The sequence below is a fragment of the Pyxicephalus adspersus genome, chromosome 2 (genome assembly GCF_032062135.1).
Source record: "Pyxicephalus adspersus chromosome 2, UCB_Pads_2.0, whole genome shotgun sequence".
Classification (NCBI taxonomy): Eukaryota; Metazoa; Chordata; class Amphibia; order Anura; family Pyxicephalidae; genus Pyxicephalus; species Pyxicephalus adspersus.
The window spans coordinates 37,040,003-37,049,034 of record NC_092859.1 but is presented as its reverse complement, the minus strand read 5'-3'; positions in this window follow the sequence as shown (position 1 = coordinate 37,049,034).

Sequence of the window (9,032 nt, the reverse complement as noted above, 5' to 3'; positions counted from 1 at the left end):
CCGCAGGTTTTTACTATTTTAGTGGTTGTGGACACATAATTAATGCAAACCCTCCTGACACAGTTTTATTGCCGATAACCATATTGAGTCTGAATGTACAGGGCCTTAATTCCCAAGACAAGCAGACTAAGGTCTTCCGTTATTTCCGCTCCAAACACATAAATATAGTCTGTCTCCAGGAGACTCATTGTTTAACTACCTCCTGCCCTAAATATTTTTGTAGCTCATACCCCCAAGTTTTTGTGACGAATGGCCCCTCGATGACAAAGGGAGTGCTGACTGGCTTTAGGAAGTCTCTCTATTTTACATGCGATGTGAATGTGGCTGACCCAGAGGGTAGATACCTCATATTAGTGGGCCTAATTTCAGTCATCATTGTGAATTATTTTGCCACTAGTACAAAACAGATCCAGTTTTTTAACCAAATATTTACCTTAACTGCATCAGAAGTGCACACTGGTTATGCCTGGGGACTCCAATTTAATTGTTCACCCATCCCTTGACAGGTACCAACCCAATCAGGTATTGTCGGATCACTCTTTAGACTCTGGTTCTACCCCATTTGCGAAGTTTCTAAAGGAGAAATAATTTGGTAGACTGCTGGAGGGAACTATATGCCTGCAAACAGGATTATACGTTTTATTCTCATCCCCACAATACCTGGTCAAGGATTGACCATGTTCTCATTTCTTCAAATTTTCTCTCCTCATCCATATCTTGCGATATCATCCTATCTGACCATGATGCGGTCCTATTATCAGTGTCTCCCTTATATGATTGGCCAAGGGAATTCAGATGGGTTCTTAATGGACCCTACTGACTGATCCTGATGTGACCCTGGAAATTGGCAATGAGCTTAAATGACACCGGTACTGTCTCCATGAGTACGTTATGGAATGCACATAAAGGGGCTAAAGTTATACGGGGCTGCTTTATACAAATAGCGACCCAACGCAAGAGGAAATAACAGTCCCAGATAGCTATTGGAGCATACATTTCAGAGCTTATCAGCTCAAGTCAAGTCTGCCCCTACCCTATCTCTAGGATGGCGTTGGATAAAGCTAGGCAGGAATTGGACGTTTGCCTTTCAGACCAAGCTGATAAGCAGATCAGATGGACACACAACAAATATTATCTTAAGGGAAACAAGCCGGACTCTATGTAAGCTAGGAGACTCCTATCTGAGTGTGGGGATTTTAAGCCTTACCGTTTGAACATACCTAATTTCAGCCCATCCAGTCACCCTGTTAAAATTTTGTCTGAGTTTTATTCCCATTTGCGTAAACTTTATGCTGTCCAAGACACTAGTACTCCTGACGATATACGTACTGCCCTATCTAACCTTAATCTACCTTGGATATCTGATTCTCCACACCTGTCCCTTGAAGCACCTATTACGTCATTAGAAGTGCAAAGGGCTATAAAAATGCTTAAACTGCATAAGAGACCGGGCCCTGAGGACTTCTCCTCTTTGTATTATAAAAAGTTCTCTGATCTGCTTATACCATGTTTGGTTGCATTATTTAACCAACTTCTGCGGGGGATGTCTTTGGCCCTGATACTCAAACATTTGTATGCTACCTAAACCCCATTTCAATCATAGTAGCTGGTCCAATTATAGACCTATTTCACTGTTAAACCTCGATGTGAAATTGCTGACTAAAAATTTGGCAACTTGTCTTAACACTGGTATAGGTAATTTGGTTGGCAGGGAACAGGTTGGGTTCATCCCCCAAAGATAATATCAGCAGACTGCTCCACTTGATCCACTAAGCAAAATCCAGACTTACTCCAGCTATGTTATGTCTTAATATCCGCAAAGCTTTTGATACAGTATCTTGGTCCTACCTTTTTACTTTGTTTGGAGCATAGGGTTTTGTTCCTAATTTTTTTTATTTGGATTCAGCACTGTATACTGACCCTAGAACTGCAGTGCAATATGCAGGGTTTCATTCTGCATATTTTCCTATTGCTTGAGGGACACACCAGGGGTGCGTTGTCTCCGTTGTTGTTTGCCCTAGCAATGGAACCTCTGGTGCTGCCAGTACAGCCGAATTTGGATATCCCAGGATTGGATATTGGGGGATACCATAACAAAATGTGTATTTTCGCTGATGATGTTGTTCTTTTTGTCACTAATACCCTCATTTCCTTACCCAACCTCACACAGGTGCTACTAAATTTCTCATCTTTATCAGGTCTTACGGTAAACTATTCTAAGTCTAGTGCCCTTAATGTTTCCCTCTCTATAGAAACGCTGACTCAACTCCAGAAGCTTTTTCCCGATAAGGGAGTCACATAAATTGTCGTATCTGGGTATATACTTGACATCATCCTACGATACCATGTTTGCCGCCAATTATACATCCATATTGGGTTCTATTAAGGCATCTCTAGAAACTTGGAAGAGGTATCAAATCTCTTGGCTGGGTAGAATAGCTGCTTTGAAAATAAAAGCAAGACTTCTATATCCGTTCTGGGTCTTCCCAGTAGCAATCCCATTACAAGTTATTCATTCCCTCCAATGCACTTTCTTGGATTTTGTGTGCAAGGGTATAGGCCTAGGGTGTCCAAAAGAGTTCAGTATTTACCTAAAGCCTATGGAGGCCTGGCAATGCTAAATATCCTGTACTATTATAGAGCAGCTCTACTGGCCCCCTTGTCTGCCTACCACGCTATAACGAGCAAGCCGCTTTGGCTTGATTTGGAGGCTTTTCAGTTATCTACCATAGCATTAGACATCTTGCTTTGGATCCCTCCAAAAATGGGTAAGCAAGCGCCTAGTCCTATTACACAACATTCTTTGAAGGTATAGAATAATGTCAAATATTCTGGTGCATTGATGTCGCCACACAACCATTGGCAACTATAGTGGGTAACCCAGTTTTTCTTCCGAGATATGACACACCGTCTCATTTTCGTGAGTGGGTAACTAAAGATATTTGTAGAGCTAAAGATTTTATAGTTGCCAACGGAGTGTGCTCATTTGAAGTCTTTAGGTCTAAATACAAAATTCCTTCATTGTGTATTTTCTCATACAGTTACGCCATTTTGTCCATTCCCTACTTAAACATGCCACTAATCCCCTCTCACTTACACCGTTTGATGAAAAATGTGACAAAGACCTCTTGGGTAAAGGTGCTATTTTGCTCATTTATTGTTCTTTGCTTTCAGCAGAAGTCATAGTTAAACCTCTATATGTGTCTAGATGGGAGGAGGATATTGGCAGATCGTTAGATACTGCCCAGTGTGAACAGATCTGGGGCACGGCTTCTAATGGTGTAGTTCATGTGGGCTTTCATGAGGCCAAATATACCGGTAAATTGCTTATGAGATGGTACTTAGTACCGGCTAGGTTGGGGAAATTTCACCCTAACCAATCCAATTTGTGTTTTCAGCAATGTGGCGGAGCTGGTACACTATATCATGTCTGGTGGACCTGTCCACGTATAAAAAGGTTTTTGACGGGTGTTTATCAGCTTGTATATTCCCTATTGGGTAGAAGCATGAGAAAAGACCCGTTTGAAGCGTTGCTGCTTCTACGGCCAAATAATTGTACGAAGCACCAATTCAAACTCCTTTATTTTGTTTTCACTGCTGCTAAGCAAACTTTGGTGAAGCCCTGGTCCTCGAATATTCCCAATGTGCAACAAGTGAAAAATGAAGTTAACTGGTATGTTGTTAATTCATTATTGTATGCTAAACTGAATGATTCTTTTGATTCTTTTCAAACTGTATGGATGCCTTGGATCACTAATTATTTACCTGGCGATTTCAATATGGATCTACTTTCTTAGTAAAGTGTTTATGTGTCAAAACCACCCTACCTCACAACGGTGTCTGTATCTGGTTTTGGGTCTTCCTCCCCCCTTGCTTGTATCCCTTTTCTATTCTCTTTCCCCTTCCTCTTCTTTTATATTTTCTTTTTTTTCTTTTCCGTTTTGATGTAATTGGTTTTGGGTTCATATAATGATGTACACGTCCGATACAAATATGTCTACAATTTTTTGTCTCTAGACGGGAACTGTAACGAATGATTACCGGCCAATTTGTGTCATTATTCTCTTTGTTCTTTCTTTTTTTATGTTTTTGTATCATTGTTATATAAAAAAAATGTTTTTCCTAATAAAAACTATTGAAAACAAAACATAAATGAGGGGACATTTGGTTGTTCACGTTTACCCTATATATTTGGATTAGTCCAGCTCTTCATCACGGTGCAAAGGTTTGCATTTAATCTTTGTATTCTGAGGAACATTTTTAGTTATTTTTTTAACAGCCTAAAACGTACAGTCTTTCTCCCCAGACAGGTTGTAGTGTGATTATGTTCAAGTTAGAGTATGTGCAGACTGGCCATGAGGTTGCAGTGCCGTTACCACTTCCTTATTCCAATGAACTGCTACATGTACATCTACCTGCGGCAGCCCCATAGTGAATGAATAGGGGCAGCAGGAAGTAGTTCAGAATTGATCACTGCCGCCAGCTATCAAATCTGCAAACGCTAGCTGTTTAGAAACCAGTGCTGGGGTACGAACTCCCAGGAGCTGTGCAGGATTGCTTATACCTGCCCTAAGTATATACAGTTCTAAACAAAATTGTTTGATATAACAATATGTTTAAAAAACAAGTGACATGTTTTAAATTATTTGTTGTTCCTTTTTTAATGGGTTTTTGTATCTCAGTTTTGCTAATCTGCTTCAGCCTCATTCAGCCCCTTCCTGTCTATATGCTGCACAGCATTTCACAATTTCTCAAGGCCTATTTTCTGGTGGCAATAGTGGACTATTCTTGGCACAGTTGCTTGTAGTGTCCACCAGAAGAACATGTGAACAGAAAGCTGCACATTTAAATATGCAGAATATTGCTTTCACAAATGAGGTTAACATGGTAATGCTGAGATGAGATTTGTAAAAATTGGGTCTACAAAAACATTCCATAAAATAATACGGCATCATTCCAACTTTTTTTTAATGACACGCCTTTGATTTTAGCTGACAGTGCAATAATTGGAAATAAGCAGACCACACTGTAACATGTAAAACAATTACTAGAATAAGAATATGGTGTGATATAAAAAATGGAACTTCTTACTTCCAGAATAATTTTTGCCCTGTGTAAATGTCCTAGCACATAGAAAACAGCAGGGGCCCCCTTTAGCTGTAAATATTTTACTGTTCCTTGTAGGCTTATACATTATTGTAACTGGGGAAAAAGTGGAGAACTTATCCATAATGATCGATTTTATCTTTTTTTTATTAATATTCCTATTAATAATATTAGTAATAAACAGGATATATATAGCAACAACATATTACGCAGTGCTGTACATTTTATCTTCCTAAACAATAAATACAAAAAACTGACTGGTCACTATGGCATGTTTTCAACTTCATTATTTTCCAGTTGACCCTCTTCCGTTCCAAGTGTAATACATCAATCTGCTGGTTATTATATAGTCAGTTGTTAATATAGCGCCAATATATTACGCATCGCTGTACATTAAATAGTTGAAAATGACAGATAGATATAATGACACAGGAGGAGAGGATTATGTTGTTTTGGAGGACCTCTATGGGACAACACTTGGTCCTGAAAACCAGGCACTGAGCACTGCAATGAAATCGAGGTTATATGTAATGTATGTGCCCCATCCTTGGAACTAATTGGCTACTTTAGGGGGCTCTGGGGAGGAGTGCCAGCAGAAAGAAGGTTTTGCAACTTGTTTGTTATATGACAACACAAGTCCTTTAAATTGATCTTTCTGATATCTTAAAAAAAACCTCAAAATGTGGTTCCCCCTGCCAGCCCCTATGTCCAGGGCCAGTTGTAAGGGCAGGCAAACTGGTCAGTTGCCCAGGCCCACCTGCATCCCTAATGCCCCAAACGGCAGAATATCAGAGAACTGGAATGCTGTGCATTTGGGGCCCAGCACCCTATTTTGTCTGAAATCATCCCTGGCCATGTCAGTGCTGTGTCGCCACTATGTCAATGTAAATCATGGCAGGGAAAAGGAGCAGGGGCACCTGTAGCCATCAGTTAAGAAGCCTATTCTTGTCCATTATTTCTTATTCATTTATTTATTTATTTTTTAAATTTTTTTTTTTTCAAACCAATAACAGAAAAATTTGTAAACCATCCATTACAACATAATAGAAAAATATCAACACAGGTGAATCAATATACCATATACTAACAAATTAACAATACTAAGATACAGATATTGACTTAATATTACTTAACAGTTATCGTGCAGTTACATTTGCATAAACAAAATCATACAATAGAGGATACATTAGAAAACCATCATAATCCTGCATAAAATGCATTACAAGACTACAGGTGGATCATTATCCAGTAGCCTGGTGACATACCAGGAAGTCTGCTCAAACATGGATATTATACACGGTTTAGTAGCCAGTGTTAGCACATTTATATATGACTCCCATAGCTCAAAGAAATGTTGCGTCTTTAGATCTTTGTGAATTGAGGCTTCTAACCAGTCCATTTGCAGGACATGTCTAAGCTTTACGAAAAATAAATGCAAAGTAGGGGGTTTGCACTTATAAATTTATGTAAAATCGCCTTGGCCACCATTGATATAATTGCAAGGAGGCTGCTGCATCCTCTGGCTACTCGGACCTGTTCAGACAATGCTCCAAACAGAGCCCAGAGCCATCTACTACTAACCTGTACTCCTCTCCTCATAATTAAGTGTGGATTTATAGGAGATATAAACTTCCGTTATGGCTCTCTTTTCTGGATTCGGCTTAAACAGCAATTTATCCAGAGCATTGGTCCAATCTTTATCCGAAAGTCTCCATCTTATTGTGGAGACAAATGAGCAGATTTGATGGTACCCAAAAACCTCCCTTTCCATAAAAGGGTAAAGAGACACTGCAGCTGTGTAGGAAATGGGCTTCCTGGTCAGATTATTAGTAAAAGATTCAATTGTCAGTTGTCATATCACCCGTCTCTCCTCAACCGATCTGCCCTGGATTACCAGTGGTATCTGGGTTATTCACTATCGGAAGGTGAAGGGTGAAGTGACTATTTATTTGGAAAAATCCAAAATAAGCCACGCTTGCTTACCTGAGTATAAAAATGGGTTTGTAATCACCGCAGCTGGGAGCAGCTCCCTTGTGCAGATGTAGCATATATTTAAGGGCGTATTTCAGGAACATTCGCTGCTCTAAAAACATGTCAGTATAGTCGTTTGTATCATGTAGCCAATCCCTGAGATATCTCGTAAGAGCAGCCCAATTCTACATTTCTACATCAGGAAAATTCAGCCCACCATTCTTAACAGATTGGTGAATAATATACATGCTAACCCATGTTCTCTTGCTTCCCCAAAGAAACAAAATAATCTATATAATTCTTTAGAATCTGGTTGATGGAGCAGAATTGGTAACATTTGAATAGTGTACAAAAGTACATCTTAATCAGGCTCACTCTGCCCAGATAGGAAAGAGTAAATGAGGACCATTTGTGTAGTTGAGTCTTAACAACACGCCACAACGGTTTGACATTAGCATCGTACAATTTAGCTGTTTTTTTGGTGATTTGGACTTCTAGATATTGCAGTTTCTCCTTGCACCAGACCACCGAATATAGAGAACCCCAAACAGGTCTAACACAGTTAGTCAGACACAGGGCTTTGGATTTATCCAGATTAATAGAGTATCCAGAGACCGAGCCATACAGGGTAAAAAGATTCAGGATAGCGGGAAGGCTAGTCCTTGGGTTAGTAATATAAAGTAGTAAATCATCTGCAAATGCCGTTATTTTTACCCTCTTGGTACTTATTAGAATACCCACAAAATCCGGGGAACATTCAAGAAGTCTCAGCAATGGATCTAAAGCCAGATTAAACAGCAGTGGCGAAAGCGAGCATCCCTGGCGGGTACCTCTGCTCATATCCACTGGGGAAGACAGGGTACCATTAACAAACAGTCCGGTTTGCGGTAGACTATAGAGATATTGGATAAAGGTTGAAAAGTTATGGCCAAACGCCCGTTGAGCCAGCACTGTGTGCAAGAGAGGCCATTCTACCCTATCAAATGCCTTTCCAGCATCCAAACTTAATAACATTGTTTTAGGAGAGTTAGGAGCGGATGCTGCGACTGTTACTGCTATTGCTGCACGGACACCTTTAGAAAAATGTTTGCCCCAGACAAATCCCAGTTGGTGCTTGGTAAGCTGGGGGGGGGGGGGCAATAAGTTTTGGAGCCTATTGACCATTAACTTCGCCAAAATCTTATCACTGCAATTCAAAAGTGATATTGGCCTATAGCAGTGATTTTCAACCACTGTGCCGCGGCACACTAGTTTGCCGTGAGAGATCTTCAGGTGTACCATGGGAAATGACCCAATTTCAGTTAATTGGTGTGAAAATTATTTTTTATTTACTGCAAATAATTTGTCTTAATTTGTCTATATCAGCAATGTATAGGCAGTGATAGGCAGAACAAATAAATACTCTTCGACAGCAGGTATCTAATTACCCTGTCTGTGACATTTTTGTTTGGTGGTGTGCCATGGGATTTTTCCAATGTAAAATATGTGCCGCGACTTATGAAAAGTTGGGAAACACTGGCCTATAGGATGAGACCGATGTTAGATCCCTACCTTCTTTGGGTATAAGTATCGTGTGGGCTTTGTTAAACTCAGGAAATGGAGATTGTTGTAGGAGGATAGTGTTATTAACCTCGGTCAGAAGGGGGGTTACTTCCTCCTGAAGACATTTATAAAATTCAGCTGCATAGCCGTCTGGGCCAGGGGTTTTTTGACTGGCCATAGACTTAATTGTCTTCTAGACCTCTTCCAGTGAAATTGGTTTATTAAGAGCTTCCCTATCCTCCCAGCCTAGTTTAGGGAGCCTAGCCTTAGTCAGCAAATCATCTAATAACACCGTCTGTGCTTTCTATTATTTCCCTTGAAGAATTGTGAGTTACTCGGGACATGGGATCAACTATCTTTAAAATATGACGTTTGGGTCCCTGGTGTTTAGTTAACTTTGCCAACAATGAGCC